At 44.7% G+C, this 17,675-nt stretch overlaps 1 pseudogene; it reads right to left on the bottom strand.

Moving 5' to 3' along the window:
* Positions 1–6,570: 6,570 nt before the first annotated feature.
* On the bottom strand, positions 6,571–8,952 carry LOC109555449 (heat shock protein HSP 90-beta pseudogene; annotated as a pseudogene).
* Positions 8,953–17,675: the final 8,723 nt, after the last annotated feature.

Here is a 17,675-nt window from a genome sequence, read left to right as displayed (position 1 = left end):
AGAGTTAAATCAATTTCTGTGCTTTTCTCTTCTCACGCTAATACAGATTATACATCTTGGAAAATTCAGGCTGACAATTTCTTCACATCTTTAAACTGTTTTGCATGTACACACAAAATGGCACCCACTTAAAGCTGAGGCTGGGCTCAGACATATAAACATAGGGGGTTTCATTGTCCCTCATTCATCAACCCTCTAGCGGCAAGGGCAAGGCCTCTGTTTCCCCTTCCCACCTTGGGTCCCTGTACCAGCCTGGGTTGTAGCATAAACCCAGGGAGTGTGGTACTGTCATAGTGAAAATGTTAATCACTCAGTCATGTCCGACTCTGTGACCCCATGGATGGTAGCCCACCAGGCTCCTCTGTCCATAGGATTTTCCAGGCAAGAATACTGGAGTGGGTAGCCATTCCCTTCTCCAGGGGATCTTCCCAACCCAGAGATAGAACCCAGGTCTTCTGCATTTCAGGTGGATTCTTTACTATCTGAGCCACCAGGGTACTGTCATAAGGAGGAAAGTAAACTCCTGGGGTACAGGGGAGATTACTACAAGAGGGGAGAACCTGAAATCTGGGGAACAGTGGGCTCAAGGGTGACTCATGTAGGCCTTCTCTTCTCCTTCTCACTCTTGGTTCAGTCTCTTCTCCAAATCACCATTGTGGAGACCATGGTGGGGAAAACATGAAATTGGATATTCAGTGCACTTGCTTGGCACCAGGCTGTTATGAAAAGCTGTCAGAGTCAAATTTTCATGTCAATATGCTTTAACAGTTATTTATCAATAAACTGTCTCTGCATCTTTGAAAATATCAATTAATAATAATAATAAAGTAGTCCTGCCCTGGTGGCTCTCTTACTCATGGGTCCTTGACTATACCCTGAGATACCCTCTCCTCCTTCTGAGACCACCAGTCTAGGCTTATCAACCTCAGCTCATTGGCCCAGAGTCCACAGCCTCAAAACCTCCTTAATGATACCACCTTGGCTGAAAGCTGATAGGAGCGGGAGGGGTTGGCAGCATGACAGCACTTTTGAATAGTATGGAGAGCCTTTACCTTAGGCTATGGAGGATGGAGGGGTGGGGAATCAGGGACAAGGGAAACTTCAGTGTACTTGCATTTGAGTTCAGTCTTGGCCTTCCCAGGTGGCTTAGACAGTAAAGAATCTGCCTGTAATGCCGGAGACCCGGGTTTGATCCCTGGGTCAGGAAGATTTCCTGGAGAAGGGCGTGGCAACCCACTCCAGTATTCTTGCCTGGGAAATCCCATGGACCGAGGAACCTGGCAGGCTATTGGAGTCACAGAGAGTCTGACACGACTGAGTGACTAACACACACACTTAACTGTTGAGTGGGTGCTGTTTTGCGTGTGACAGTGAGTGATTAATTTTGTGCCTGGAGAAAAGCAGATAGAGAAATGAGCTCTGGAATCTGAGTGGCCGGAAGTCCTGGAGTAGGGGATGATAATATTGGGGTTGAGGTTAAACAGGAGAGAATGGAAGATGAAAGGGTGTCTTTGTTTTGAAATCTACCAGGAAACACCCGACGGAAACACCCAATGAATACATTTCCAGGAACTGAACTTAATTGTATGTTCCAAAGCTAGTATGACATCCTATGGTTAGTGGATTGAGCACTGTCTTTGGATTCAAATCTAACAGGGCAACTTTGGGATAGTTTCTTAATCTCTACAAGCCTCACTTCATTATCTACAAAATGAGGATGCATCTGGATTTATTCAGTGAAAGACTAGACTAATGCACCTACAACTGGAGTATAGGGGAGCTGTGGTGGTCTGTTATAACCACAGCCCCCATGAACCATGTTTCCCTATATTCCTGCCCTTGTGGAGTTCCTGTCCCTTGAATCTGGGCTGGCACTGTGACTCACTTTAATTAACAGAGTGTGTTCGGTGCCTAAGCCATAGGAAGACATGGTAGTTCCTGCATTTGTACTCTTGGGAGCTCTGAGCTGCCATACAGGAAGTCTGCCTGCCATATGGGAAGTTCTCTGAACTGAAGAGAATACATAGAGAGAGAGAGGACTTGAGAATTTTATGGAGAGAGGGAGATCCAAGCATTCTAATGTCCTAGCTGAGCCTAGCTTTTGGCCAACACACCAGGTGAATCCAGGCTCATGAGTGAGTGCTGGTAAGACTAGCAGAACGGCCTAGCTGACTCCAACCCAGATTGTGGAACTGTCAATAAATAAAGTGTGTGTTGCTTTGAGACACTGAGTTTTGGGGTAGTTTGTTATGTAAGAATAGATAACTGAAAGGGTTATGCAGACTTTTTTTGTATAGTAAATCCACATCATTCATATAGTGTGTGTCTCAGGTGCTCTTGAAGACTTTATGACATTTAAACTCATAACATGCAATCAGCTAAGATGAAAATATCTGAGTAGTCCCTTCAGGCTTATGATGATTTTTGAATATAATGTGGTTCTAGTTTTTAGAAAAGATTCAGTCACTTCTTTACTTCAGAGTCAACATCAATCGTTGCCATCACCTGAGGGACGTTTTCCCCAAGGAACAAAGTTTGCCTCTTATTAAAGCTGTGTAGATGTAGGAGAGAACAAAACCATTCTGAGATGTGGTTGACACGTGGTCAGCTAGGCTCATGCACTAGCTAAGCACCATTTCCCTGGCTTTGTATTAATACATGGGCAATTCAATTTTTATGAATGTTATGGTATTCAAGATGACTCAATGGGACTTCCCTGGTGGGCCAGTGGTTGAGGATCTGCCTTCCAATGTGGGGGATGGGAGTTCGATCCCTGGTCAGGGAACTAAGATCCCACATGCCGCAAGGAGGCAACTAAGCCTGATTGTCAGAACTAAAGGACCCCACATGCCACAATGAAGACCTCATGTGCTGCAACTAAGACCTGAAGCAGCCAAATAAGTAAATAAATAAATATTAAAAAAAAAAAAAACATGACTCAGGAACCATAAATGTTAAATCCACAAGTGGAAAGTGTAGCAAGCTGGGGTAGTTATAGTTAACTGTCCACCTAATAAACTGTCCTTCCTTCCCTAACCTTCTTCTTATAGCAGAATTTATTTTGCTTATGGAAAATACATCCTGGATAAACTTTGTGGAAATGACCCCTCCTCCTTGCTAAGGGTTGGGCACATGATCCAGTCTTGCTGGTCAGCAGATGTTGGACTCCTTGGGAAGTTTTGGGAGCCTGTGGTGGTTAGCAATTGGTGAAAGGAAGCAATTGGTGCCCTTCCTCCTTAACCTAACTATCCAATGAAACCAAGTCTTAGACTAAGCACTATAGAATGCACATTTTTTGGTGAGCAGCCCCAAGCATACCATTGTCTGCTCTGTAGTTCAGGGAAGTTCCATTCTTTCCTAGACACTGAGAACAGCACCTTGCATGGGAGCCCTTTGTGGATGACACGGTGCTCTGACAGCAGGACAGGTCAGCCGTGTATGTGGGCTCGTGATAGCGTTCTTGAAGGGAGCAGCACAGAGAGGTGAGGTTCTACACCCAAGGGTCGCCTATGGCATTAGGCTGCCGGTCCTACCAGATTCTCACACAATAGCGGTGCAACCGCTATAGCTTTTCAAACCATATGCTACTTTGATTATTATACATCTCATCAATAACATTTCTCTAACATTCTTTCTGCTCATTAGGAAACATCCCATGTTTAGGTTTTGAGTGCTGTATCATCACATCTTTTGCTGAATATTTTCTATTGGCCTGTCCAGATCGTACTCTCCACCCTTCCTCTCTCTGCTGTCTGGCCTACATGAACCGTATCAATGGGCTCCCATACATACTTTCTGGCTTCCAACTGAGTTTGGCCAAAGGTGAGGCCAGCAGGTGATTGGCGAGAGGGAAGAGAGTGGTTACTGTATTAATTCCCCCAACTCTATCTCTGCAGGGTCTCCTTAAGTTGTCTGTGATGCATCTTGAAGGCCACAATTCCTTCAGTGGGGCAACCTCTACATGACTGTCTCCTTTAGGTTCTCAAAACTGCTCCTTCCTTTCATCTCTTTGGGCCTAGGGTGGTAATAGCCTCACTGTTACTAGCTCCTAAGTACTGTACTATCCTTTGAGATTTCTTGACACCCTATCTACACCTTTGTAAACCATATGCTTATTAAACCCTGCTTGAATTATCTTAATTTGAGTGGGCTATCTTTTTACTATTGGGACTTTAGAAAGGTGTTGATTACTGATTAGAGTGCACTTCTAGCTAATCACTCCTGGGGTGTTGATTCCTGATTAGAAGATTTCAAATACTAACCACCCCTTGGGTGGAGATTCAACTTGATTTAAACGCGTATTTCACACTGTTCATACTGAAACATTTTGAGAATTGTCACATTGACAATTTAGCACAAAACTTCCTAGTAGTGACTGTTCAAAGGAGGATCTGTAAGTCTTGATGGACCAACTAGAGCTTTCCCAGGAATTTTTGCTAAGACAACTTGTAAAGAGGCAACTGCTTTTTGCAGTGATTGCTAGATAGAAGGGTAAGTAAGTTTTGAACTTCTAATGGATATATCTGCCACCCAGCAATAAAAGCATACCTGAGACTGAAAGTCAATAAGAGGAAGACAGAACTGAGAGATGGATAGAAAGGGATGAATTTTTGGTTACATTACTGGGCTCCTGGATCCAGGTATGCCTGAAGCTGAAGCTTTCCTTCTGAACCTCAGATATGAGAGTAAATAATTTTTTGGTTTGTCTATCTAAGCTATTTTTTAATTGAAGTATAGTTGATTTACAATGTTGTGTTCATTTCAGGCATACAGCAAAGTGATTCAGATATACACACACACATATTCTTCTGCAGATTCTTTTCCATTATAGGTTATTATAAGATATATTGAATATAGTTCCCTGTGCTATATGGTAGGTCTTTGTTGTTTATCTAATTAGTATATAGCAGTGTATATCTGTTAATCCCAAACTCCTACTTTATCCCTCCCTTTCCCCTCTAACCTCCCTCCCCTAATCATAAATTTATTTTCTGTTTGTGAGCCTCTTTCTGTTTTGTATATAGATTCATTTGTATTATTTTTAGCTTCAATATATAGGTGAGATCATATGGTGTTTGTCTTCCTCTTTCTGACTTACTTCACTTAGTATGATCATCTCTAGGTCTATCTACGTTGCTGCAATATTTCATTCTTTTTATGGTTGAGTAATATTCCATTGTATATATGCACGGCATCTTTATCGGTTCATCTGTTGATGGACATTTAGGCTGTTTCCATGTTGTGGCTATTGTAAATAGTGCTGCTATGAACATTGAGGTGCACGTGTCTTTTCCAACCATGGTTTTCTCCAGATATATGCCCAGGAGTTGGATTGTCTTCTTTGGAGAAATATCTATTTAGGTCTTCTACTCTTTTTCGATTGGGTTGCTGTTGGTTTTTTTCCTTTGGTATTGAGCTGTATGAGCTGTTTGTATATTTAGTTTATTAAGCCTTTGTCTGTCTCATAGTTTGCAAATATTTCCTCCCATTCTGTAGGTTGTGTTTTCATTGGGTTTATCATTTCCTTTGTGGTACAAAAGCTTATACATTTGAATAGGCCCCATTTCTTTATTATTATTTTTATTTCTTTTGCCTTGGGAGCCTGATTTAAGAAAATACTGTTATGATTTATGTCAGAATGTTTTACCTGTTTTCTTCTAGGAGTTTTATGGTATCACATCTTATATTTAAGTTTTTAAGCCATTCTGAGTTTCTCTTTGTTACCTAAGCTAATCTGAGTTGGGGTTACTTCACTTGCAACTGACTGATACTTGACGAGTTCATCAAGTGTCTATTTTCATGATATTCTTATATCTTTTGGAAAAAAGGCTCCACCTTTCCACAGGTACCTGAAATGAGTTCACCCAATTCAGGCCACTGCTACATTTTGACAGAGGAGATGGAGATGTCATCAAGGAAAGATAGCTGGCCACCCAGGCCAGGATTCAGTAGGATGGCGAGAACCTCAGGAACCTATACACTGAGACCTCAACATTGCAGGTCCAGAAAACTGATTGTGTTAGAATGACTGAAGCTAACCAACTTTGGTGGGGTGGGAGTTGTGGGGGGGGGGGAGGGGTTGGCTTCTGCTAGTCATTCTCACAGAGACTAGTGCATAAATGCGAAGTAAATTCACAATAGGAAACCTAACAGCTTAGCTGACCAAAAAGATTATGTCTTTGTTGAGTAGGGTGGATGCCCATTTTGGCTGTTCAGAGTTCCTTACTCTTGGATGGTTGTTGAGATGCTGACTAATTCTCACTTTCCAAGTCTTTGTTTTCTAGCTTTTAATCAGAGCATCCTTTTTTGGGGGGAGAGGTTGTTAAAATCTTTTTTTAAAAAAATCAGAATTTAATCCAATCAACTTTTTTTTAAAACTGGGTAAAAAACCTGCATCTTCTTTATTTTTAATACTTTAATTTCAGAACAAAATAAACAACAAAAAAAAACACCACACACAACATTCAACCCCCAAGTCAAACATGGAGAGGGATAGGGCTTGAGGCCCATGTATTCTGCCTTAGAAGGACAGAAATAAAACCACTAGACATCAGCAGAGGGAACCACATGGGCCAGGGCCACCGGGTCTGCTGCTGCTGCAGGAGCCATGGGGACGCTATACAGAGGGAGCAGTCTGCAGGTAGAAACTCCTAATCTACTTCTTCCATGCAAGAGGCGTCCTCGTCACCCTCAAGGTGGGGAATCTCATCAGGAACAGCAGTGCTGGGCTCCTCTGCATCACCTCATCTTCATCAGTGCCCAGGCCAAGCTTTATCATGCGATAGATGCAATTGGAGTGTGTCTAGGGATCCTCAAGCGAGAAGCCAGAGGAGAGCAGTGCAGTTTGAACAGCAGCACCACCAGGTCCTTGACAGCCTTGTCGTTTTTGTCTGCCTCTGCCTTCTGCCGCAGGGTCTCCACGATGGGGTGGTCAGGGTTGATCTCCAGGTGCTTTTTGGCCATCATGTAGCCCATGGTCGAGTTGTCCTGAAGCGTCTGGGCTTTCATGATGCGCTCCATGTTGGCGGTCCAGCCGTAGGTGCTGGTCACAATGCAGCAGGGTGACAACATGAGCCTATTGGAGATCGTCACCTTCTCCACCTTCTTATCCAAGATCTCCTTCATGAGTTTGCAGAGGTTCTCAAACTTTGCCTTGCTCTCCTCCATCTTCTTCTTCTCCTCCTCATCCTCAGGCAGCTCCAGGCCCTCCTTGGTCACAGAGACCAGACTCTTCCCATCAAACTCCTTGAGCTGCTGTACACAGTACTCATCGATGGGCTCCGTCATGTACACCACCTCAAAGCCTCGCTTCCGCACACGCTCCACAAATGCAGAGTTGGCAACCTGCTCTTTGCTCTCACCAGTGATGTAATAGATGGACTTCTGGGTCTCCTTCAAGCGAGACACATATTCTGAGAGAGAAGTCATCTCGTCTCCAGACTGGGATGTGTGATAGCACAGCAGCTCAGAAAGGCATTGCCGGTTAGTGGAGTCCTCATGGATTCCAAGCTTCAGGTTTTTAGAGAATGCCTCGTAGAATTTCTTATAGTTCTCCTTGTCTTCTGCTAGCTCAGAGAAGAACTCAAGGCACTTCTTAACAATGTTCTTACGAATAACCTTCAAAATTTTGCTCTGCTGGAGCATTTCTCGGGAGATGTTCAGAGGAAGGTCTTCAGAGTCAACCACCCCACAGATGAAGTTGAGACATTCCAGAATCAACTCATCACAGCTGTCTATGATGAACACACGGCAGACATACAGTTTGATGTTGTTCTTTTTCTTTTTGTTCTCGAAGAGGTCAAAAGGAGCCCGATGGGGGATGAACAGCAGTGCTCTGAATTCCAGTTGACCTTCTACAGAGAAGTGCTTCACTGCCAAGTGATCTTCCCAGTCATTGGTAAGACTCTTGTAGAACTCTCCATATTTCTCCTGGGTGATGTCATCAGGGTTCCTGGTCCAAATGGGCTTGGTCTTGTTCAGTTCTTCCTGATCAATGTACGTCTCCTTTATCTTCTTTGTCTTCTTTTTCTTATCTTTGCCACTATCATCCTCCTCGTCTGAGCCCACATCTTCAAATTTAGGCTTCTCTTCATCATCCTCCTGGTCTGAGCCCACATCTTCAAATTTAGGCTTCTCTTCATCATCTTTATCTTCCTCTTCTTTCTCACCTTTCTCTTCTTCAGCCTCATCATCACTAATTTCCTTCTCACATTCTTTCTCCAGATAAAGTGTGATGGGATAGCCTGTGAACTGAGAGTGATTCTTCACCACTTCTTTGACCCGCCTCTTTTCCAAGTACTCTGTCTGGTCTTCCTTCAGGTGGAGAATCACTTTGGTACCGCAGCCAATAGGCTCACCATGGTCAGCACGGACAGTGAAGGAACCTCCAGCAGAAGACTCCTAAGCATACTGTTCATCATCATTATGCTTTGTGATCACAACCACTTTCTCTGCCACTAGGTAGGCAGAGTAGAAGCCCACACCAAATTACCCAGTCACGGAGATGTCTGCAGCAACCTGAAGAGCCTCCATAAATGCTTTAGTGCCAGACTTGGCAATGGTTCCCAAATTATTTACAAGATCAGCTTTGGTCATGCCAATGCCTGTGTCTATCAGAGTCAGAGTACGCTCCTGGGGGTTCGGGATGATGTCAATTTTCAGCTCTTTACCACTGTCCAATTTGGAAGGGTCTGTCACGCTCTCATAGCGAATCTTGTCCAAGGCATCAGAAGCATTACTGATCAACTCCCGAAGAAAAATTTCCTTGTTTGAATAGAAGGTGTTGATAATAAGAGACATGAGTTGGGCAATTTCTGCCTGGAAGGCAAATGTCTCCACCTCCTTCTCTCCATGGTGCACTTCCTCAGGCATCTTCAAGGATAAGAATCACAGGTACTATAGAACACCAAGTGGGCAATGGCTGCCTTGGGCTCACTCGCCGCAAGAAGGCTGTGCGGGGGTGACTCAAGAGCAATCCAATCAGCTTTTAAAAGTTCTAGTCATTTTCCTTGAGATCCTTCTCAAAATATTTTGGTGGGATGGATGTATCCTCAAATATTTTCAGTCACAATTTCATAGGGTCTATATAGATTATTTTTGTGAATGCTGCTGCTGCTGCTGCTGCATCACCTCAGTCGTGTCCGACTCTGTGTGACCCCATAGACGGCAGCCCACCAGGCTGCCCCATCCCTGGGATTCTCCAGGCAAAAACACTGGAGTGGGTTGCCATTTCCTTCTCCAATGCATGAAAGTGAAAAGTGAAAGTGAAGTCACTCAGTTGTGTCGAACTCTAGCGACCCCATGGACTGCAGCCTACTAGGCTCCTCCATCCATGGGATTTTCCAGGCAGGAGTACTGGAGTGGGATGCCATTGCCCTCTCCATTTGTGAATGCTAATCACATCCATTACCTAACCTCATCCCCTCCTGGATATGCTTAAATGTCACACCTCCATATATTGACTGCAACAGAGATTCTTCCTATCCATCATTTCCTTCTCTGCCTCCCTACTCTAATATGCGTGTGCGTGTGCATGCATGCCCGCATGCACACACACACTGTTTCTTAAATTTTTGGAAACTTCTGGACAATTCTCCAACTTCTGTAATTCTTTTGGCTTGTTTAGATTTGGGCAGAATTGAGTTTTCACCTCTTATTAAATGTCAATACAAATAAGATTTAGCTTGTTTAAGGATCTCAGTCAGCTTTGAATTAGTAAGCACTACAAGTGTACGACAGAGAAGGCAATGGCACCCCACTCCAGTACTCTTGCCTGGAAAATCCCATGGACGGAGGAGCCTGGTGGGCTGCGGTCCATGGGGGCTGCTGTCCATGGGGTCGCTAAGAGTCGGACACAACTGAGGGACATCACTTTCACTTTTCTCTTTTCACTTTCATGCATTGGAGAAGGAAATGGCAGCCCACTCCAGTGTTCTTGTCTGGAGAATCCCAGGGATGGGAAGCCTGGTGGGCTGCTGTCTATGGGGTCGCACAGAGTTGGACACGACTGAAGCGACTTAGCAGCAGCAGCAGCAGCGACAAGTGTACGAAGCAGGCACAGTGGTTATGTTCTGATTTTCTCCTCCTTAGTATAGAGCATTTAACGTACCTGTGATTCTGGATAGCTTTCAGAAAAATACAAGGCATTCCTTCAACTTTGGCAGGCATGTTAGCCATGAAGAAACTGCCAGAATGCGCTTGAGAGTTTAAAGGGTAGAAAATGGAACCCATAAATTTGACAAGCTCTTTATGTTCCATGCATGAGGGTTGATGATAAACAAATCTTGATTAAATGCTTATTTGTGCTGTTCTTGGCTTTCAGAAGAGGAAAATATTTAATTCCACTCTGAGTGCAGGTGACTCTTCTTGGGACTCCTGCCTTCCTTTATCAACACAGGGCAGATTTGAATCAATATTTAATGTGTAAACACATGGCTCAGCCTCATGGGTGATGACTGCTGGTCACCAGACCCCAGCTGAGTGCAGCATCTCCATTCAGTAGCGGTCTCTGTATTAGTTTACAAAGGTTGAGGGACTTGAACAAAATTTCTTTTTCTCTTTGGCTACAGTCTTTTCTCTATTAAGCAAATGACTTAAATCATATTTGGGTTACCTTGGAATACATGGTCTAATAGTGTTTTACCTTTTGGAAAAAAACCAATTTCCTGAGAAAGCTTATCTAATGCTACTTTCTTGCTTAAAATATTAATCAGTGGTGCCTCACAACTTAGAGGATAAAGACTGAACTCGCTTACTGATATTCATGTCTCTCCACCACCTGCCCGCAGGAAATCTCTCCAATCTTCTCATCTCTAACCATTTGCTGTTACGAAATTACCCCAGGATATTAATTTCTACCTCCTTCTCTCCCTCTCTTATTCCCTCTTTCTCTTACTCCCTCCCTCTCTTTTTCCTGCTGTTCAATCCCTCTTTCCTTTCTCCCTCCTTCCCTCCCTCCTTCTCCCCCTTGCTTCCTCCCAGCACCTACTCATTAGGCATCTACAGTGTGACTGACTCAGTGTAGGGGGCAGGATGAAGTTAGCCGCCCAGCTTCCAGCATCATGGGGGAGAGGGACATAGCAGCCATACTTAAGTGCTTATAATGGTGAATGAATCACCCAACTTTGCTTGAGGGCCTCAGACAAATCCTCAGGGAATCGAGGACTTGTACCCTGAGCTTTGATGCACAGTTGGGGCTCACCAGGTAGACAAAGTAGAGGCACAGCACAAAAGGGAGAGCAGGGGTAAGAAACCCCACATCTTCCTGCCCTCCTCCCCTCCCCTTCTCTCTATCTACTGAGTGCCCATGACCTGGTAAGCACTGGTCTAGTCCCCAGAGATACAGCACTGAAACAGAAAGATGCTATCCCCGCTAGTGATGGAATGGCACATGATTTGCTGAGACTGGCATGTCCCAAAATGTGTCCGGGGCACATCTGTCCCATGAGGCATTTCACATAATGTTCAAAAAATGTTGCTGCTGGAGATTTACAATGTACAATTTCATAGTCAAGGTCCCAGGAAGTCCTATATTAAGAAACCTGTTATTTTAGGTTACTCAGTGTTTCCCAAACATGTTTAACCAAGGGAGCCTTGTTCTAAGTCGCAACTATTATCATCACACCAAGCTAGTTTTCTAAAGGAGTTTCCACAGGAGCCACTTTGAGTACTCCATTCTTCCAACCTCTGCCTATTACATCATTTACCCATTTTCATAATAATGCAGCATGAAAACAGTCACAGAACTTCAGTGTCAGGTAACAAGAAGCTCTTAGTGCTTGCACAACTGGGGTGGTTGACTAGGTGGCTCTGCTGACCTTGACTCAGCTGGCTCCTAAGACTGGGGTCTGCCTGCTTCTTAGCTGGGATCACTGGGGTGCAATGGCTTTGCCCTGCTGGTCTCTCAGTCTCCAGCAGGCCAGCCTGGGCATATCTGCCTGGTGATGCCTGAGGGTGTAAAAGGCAAGCAGAATTATGAAAGCCAATTTTCAGACCCCTGTTTCGTCGAGTTTTCTAACACCCCCCTGTCCAATGCAAGTCACATGGCTGACTTGCAAATGGTCAGGGAAGTGGGGAGAGCTACAAAGTTACATAACAAAAGCTGAGGATACAGGAAGGGGGAAGAATTGGGGCCATTTGATAATAGGTCACACCTCTGGATAGCATCACTGACTCAATGGACATGAGTTTGAGCAAACTCCAGGAGATGGTGAAGGACAGGGAAGCCTGGTGTGCTGCAGTCCATGGGGTTGCAAAGAGTCGGACACGACTGAGCAAATGAACACTACCAACACCACTTACACTAAGGCCCCAGCTTAGGTATCACTTCTTCAAGAAGCCTTTTCTGACTCCCTCAGACTCACACCCATTTTTTCTTTTTCCTTCTGAGATTCTCCACTGCATATCCAGTCCTCACTGCAGAGTTGAGGATTCTCTGGAACTCTTGAATTCTTGACTTTTCTGTTGATTCCCCTAGTTAGATGACAAACCGCTTGAGGGTGGAAACCATATTGTATACTTCATTTTCTCTGCCAGACCACCTAGCACAGCACTACGCACACAGGGGACATTTACTAAAGACTAATTAATTGAGGTCAGTGTTCTCATAGATGCATGGGATGAACCCCAGGGCCTCAGGTCAGGCTGTTGCCTGAGGGCTACCCCTGAACACTGCACACTGCCCCAGTGCTACCACCCAGGTCTGTGCCCAACTACAGACCGGGACCACCTCCAAGGGGTTGGCCCCTGTGTTAGAGAAACGCCAGGAAAGCCGTGCTGCAGAGCCGGAAGTGGCTCTGCTCTTGCTGTGTTCTCAGCCCTCGCTGGGACTCTAACCACTTCCCCTGAACTTCAGACCCTCCCCGAACCTCAGCCCTCCTGCAGTGGTGGTCCTCCTAAATTCGGGTCACTTGGCTCATTCCTTCCTGTCTCACCGTGCACTTCCTGTCTCTTGTGACTGCAAGGGCTTAGAGACCTGGTCTCCATTTCCAGCCCCAGCTGAGCCGTCTTGCCCCCCCAGTCATGCGGCTGGAGAGGAGAGCGATACTGTGAGAAGCACTGGATCTGTGCCCCGTGTTGGCCTCACCTGAGAGCTGGGTCACAAAGCACAAGCCCCAGAACTAGACTCTGCCTTGTACCCAGATCCCTGGAGGCACAGGCAAGTCTGAGAAGCAACAGCATCGGATCACAAGCTCTCCCGCGCCCCAGCCCTGTGACCTGGGCAAGTCGCTTCACTTCTGTTTTCTCATTTGTAAAGTGAGGGGTTTGAACAAATTGATCTTCTCCCTGATATCAAAGTAGACGCATTTAATGATGCATGATTCTTTTGTCAGATAAGTACAAAGGTGTGGAGAGTGGCAGAAAATTATATTCTGTGCAGAATCAAGAACTTTGAGAGCCAGAAGGAAGAACCTCATCGAACCTCTATCTCCTCTAGCTCCCTCTTGTTTTACGGAAAAGGAAACAGGTAGCCACAGCCACTTAGGGTCAAGCCCCGCTAAGGAGAAAGTCCATGTCCTGCTGTCTGGACCCTCACTGCACAAAGTGTGGTCCCCAGACCAGCAGCATCACTGTCATCTGGGCACCTGTGAGAAATACAGACTCTCGGGCCCCAGAATAGAACTTCTGAGTCAGAATCTGCATTTACCAAGCCTCCCAGCTGATTTGTATGCACAGCCAAGATTGGGGGGCTTCAGGGTTCAGTGATGCAGTTACTGGGAATCCCTGAAGACAAACTAGGTCCAGAACAGAAGGATCAATTCACAAGAAGTGAAAGCCCTGGCCTTGGAAGCCAGGAAACATGGATTTGAATCTCAACTTGCCAGTTTCAGCCCTGTGGTTTTCAGGAAGTTACTTAACCCTCCCTGAGCTTCAGTTTCCTCTCCCGTGAAATGTGTAAAGCACTTAGTATGATGGCCAGCACTTGGGAAGTACTTAGGAAATGTTAGCACAACAAGGCTTAGCGATTAAAAGCACAGATTCTGCAGCCAGACTTCCGGGTTTGTAACCCTCACTAGCTGTGTGACCTTCAGCAAATCATTTAACCTCGCTGTGTCCAAGGTTTCCCCATCTGCAAAACGGGACCAACAATAGGGTTGTAATGCTAATTTCATGGGTAAATATTTGTATTTAGACAGTATCTGGCCTATAGCAAGAGCTAAATGTCTGAAAAAATGGTAATATTGTTATTTTATAGACTTGGTGAAAGGAGGAAAGGCAGGCATACATAAATATTTTTAAGCTTTAATAAGAGAACAGTCATTGACGTATTACACTGCCATGTGTAAGATAGAGAGCTAGTGGGAAGCTGCTGTGTAGCAGAGGGAGCTCAGCTCAGTGCTCTGTGATGACCCTCTAGGTGGGATAGGGTGGAGGGGGGCTCCAGAGGCAGGGTATATATGTATACATATGGCTGATTCACTATGTTGTGCAGCAGAAAGCAACACAACATTGTAAAGCGATTATACTCCAGTTAAAAAAAATAATAAGAGAGCAGCCTCTTTCTCTCACATATAAAGAAAGTGGGGAATGCAGCCCCGATGTTGGTATCATCAGGACCCAGACGCCTGTCCTTCATTGCCATCCTCATCATGTAGACTCTGTTCTCAAGGGCTAGGATGGCTTCTGCAATTTTGACTCTCGTATCCAGGTATCCAGGCAGGAGCACAAGAAACGGGCTCTGCATCAGTTACATTTCACTGCTTAACAAGTCATCCTAAAACTTAGGAGCTGGAAATAAGAAACCTTCATTATCTCAGTTTCCATATTATCTCCTAGATATTATTATCTCATAGTTTCTCACCACTGGGAGCAGCTTAGCTGTGGGTTCGTGGCTCAGTGTCTCCCAGGCTGCAAGTAAGGCATCAGCTGGGCTGCAGTCACCCCAAGGCTCCGTTCAGGAGATCTGCTTCCAGCCCGTTCATATGGTGTCGGCAGGGCCTGAACACCAGGAGATGGGTGTCACTGGGCCATCTTAGAGGCTGCCTCCCACAGGCTCTTCTCAGTGACCCAGCTTCCTGCAAGCAACCTTTCTGGAGTTTCCACCCAACACTTCTCCTTCTAGCTCACAGGCTAGAACTTAGTCATGGGGCTACATCAAATTGCAAGAGAGGCTAAGAAATAGAATCTTTTGGTTAGATGCATTTCCACCCTGATTTAAAATCTGTTTCATCAAACTTATTTACAAAATGAAAAGAGACTCACAGACTTAAAGAACAAACCTATGGTTCCAGGGTGGAAGGGAGGGGGGCGAAAGGATTGGGAGTTTGGGAGTGACCAGCACACACGCTATGTCTAAAATAGATAACCAACAAGGACCTAGTGTACAGCACAGAGAACTCTGCTCAGTACTCTGTAATAACCTAAATGGAAAAAGAATTTGAAAAAGGATAGACGCATGTATATGCATAACTGCTGTATACCTGAAACAAACATAACATTGTCTATTAACTATTTATTATTGCTTAGCCACTCAGTCACGTCCAGCTCTTTGTGACCCCATGGACTGTATGTAGCCCACCAGGCTTCTCTGTCCACGAGATTCTCCAGGCATGAATACTGGAGTGGGTTGCCATTTCCTCCTCCAGGGGATCTTCCTGACCCAGGGATTGAACCTGCGTCTCCTGCATCACAGGTGGATTCTTTACCACTGAACCACCTGGGAAACCCCAGTCAACTTATATGCCAATATAAAATAAAAATTTTAAAAAGTCTCTAAAAAATCAGTTGTATTAGTAAAGCAGGAAGAGGCAATGGCTAGTTCATTTTCCATAACCTTTCTATAGAATGCTGAGTCTCAGGTCTGGACTCCAGACCGTCAGCATCGGCAACATCTGGGAACTGGTTACCAAGGCAAATGTTTGAGTCCCACCACAGAGCTGCTGACTCAGAAACTCCGAGGTAGAGCCTGCTGATCTGTGTGAACAGGCTCCCCAGGGAATTTGGGGGAGTGTGAGAACCACTGTGATAGAGGACAAATTAGCTGCCATTCAAAGGGATGCTTCAATACAACATGTAGTCTATTTATAAGAACCCACAAGTTGGGTTATCTCTAGTCTGCCCTGCTCATGAACTAGCGGGCTTTTAAAGATGAATGGGGGACTGTCTAATGATTTAAGTATAATCCACTTCAGTGGTTCCATCTTGAGATAACCGGGAATTTATCAGGTGGTAAGCTCCATTGTACAGATAAAGCAAAGAGATCCTGAATGAAGTTTCCTGTGTGGTGAGGAAAGAACCGTAGGTTCCCAGTGGCTAGAAATTCCTTCTCTAAGTACTAGAATCATAACAGGATGATATAATGAACTACTTAAATAATCAAGTCATGCAAAGCTGAATGTTTTACTCAAATCCCAGGAAATAATAAATGAGGACAGACTACAGAAGGGTGTTACAGTTTGATTTTTTGTGTCCATCCCACATTTATATGTTGAAACCTAACCCCCAAGGTGATGGTATCAGGAGGTGGAGCTTTTGGAAGGTGTTCAGGGCATGAAGGCAGAGCCCATGACTGCTGCTGCTGCTACTGCTAAGTCGCTTCAGTCATGTCCGACTCTGTGTGACCCCATAGACGGCAGCCCACCAGGCTCCTCCGTCCCTGGGATTCTCCAGGCAAAAACACTGGAGTGGGTTGCCATTTCCTTCTCCAATGCACAAAAGTGAAAAGTGAAAGTGAAGTCGCTCAGTCGTGTCCGACTCCTAGCGACCCCATGGACTGCAGCCCACCAGGCTCCTCCATCCATGGGATTTTCCAGGCAAGAGTGTTAGAGAGGGTAGTGCTCCTATAAAAGAGACCAGGAAAACTCCCTTGCTCTCTTTGCTGAGGGAAGTTACACCTAGAAGGCACTGCCAATGGTCTACTGAACCAGGAAGTGGGCTCTCACTAGACACTGAATCTTCCGGTGCCTTGATTTTGGACTTCCCAGGATCCACAACTGTGAGAAATACATTTCTGTTGTTTGTAAGCCACCTGGTGTGAAGTACTTTGTGATAGCAACCCAAATGGTGTGAGACAATGCAAGATGTCAATAACCCACAAGTAGATTGTTGGGAGGCAGCTGCATGGGATGGAAAACAGGACATGGAATCTGTGGCCTAATTCTATTTCAACATGTGCCAAAATTTCAGTAAGACTCAGGACTTCTGAGCTCCATTTTTCTCCTAAAATGGGGATAATAATAGCTACAGGTTTATTTGGCAGAGGAGAGAAAATTCTCTGATGTCCTCCATGTGCAGCACTGAACTCAATCCCTGACAATAGTGGGACCGACAATGTGATGTGGTCTCTCTTCTTTTCCTCCATTTAAATCATGGGTAGAGAGATGATATGCACTCATAATACTTTTAAGTAGTTTCAGAACTTACAAGGAAATGAAGTATTCTAAATTTGGTTCTGATTTCCTTGAAAATCTGTATTTTCTTTTGTTTTATTCCATTTCTCTTCATTATGCCAGTTTACGTCAAGTTACACAATTCTTGCTCCATTTGGTGTTTATCGTCAATCTTTATTTTTTCTTTATTGTTGCTGTACCCTCTTTTGCAAATGGATGTTGCTGCTTAAACATACTGGTTCCTTTTTGTTTTTGTTTGGTTTGGGGTTTTTTGGGCTCTTCTTTTAATTAGATATTCCTGACAACTTCTTGCTTCTGAACAGCTGATAGGATCAATCAGAATCCATC

This window comes from Bos indicus, chromosome X (assembly GCF_029378745.1).
Source record: "Bos indicus isolate NIAB-ARS_2022 breed Sahiwal x Tharparkar chromosome X, NIAB-ARS_B.indTharparkar_mat_pri_1.0, whole genome shotgun sequence".
Classification (NCBI taxonomy): domain Eukaryota; kingdom Metazoa; phylum Chordata; class Mammalia; order Artiodactyla; family Bovidae; genus Bos; species Bos indicus.
This window is presented reverse-complemented; position numbering and strand designations above follow the sequence as displayed.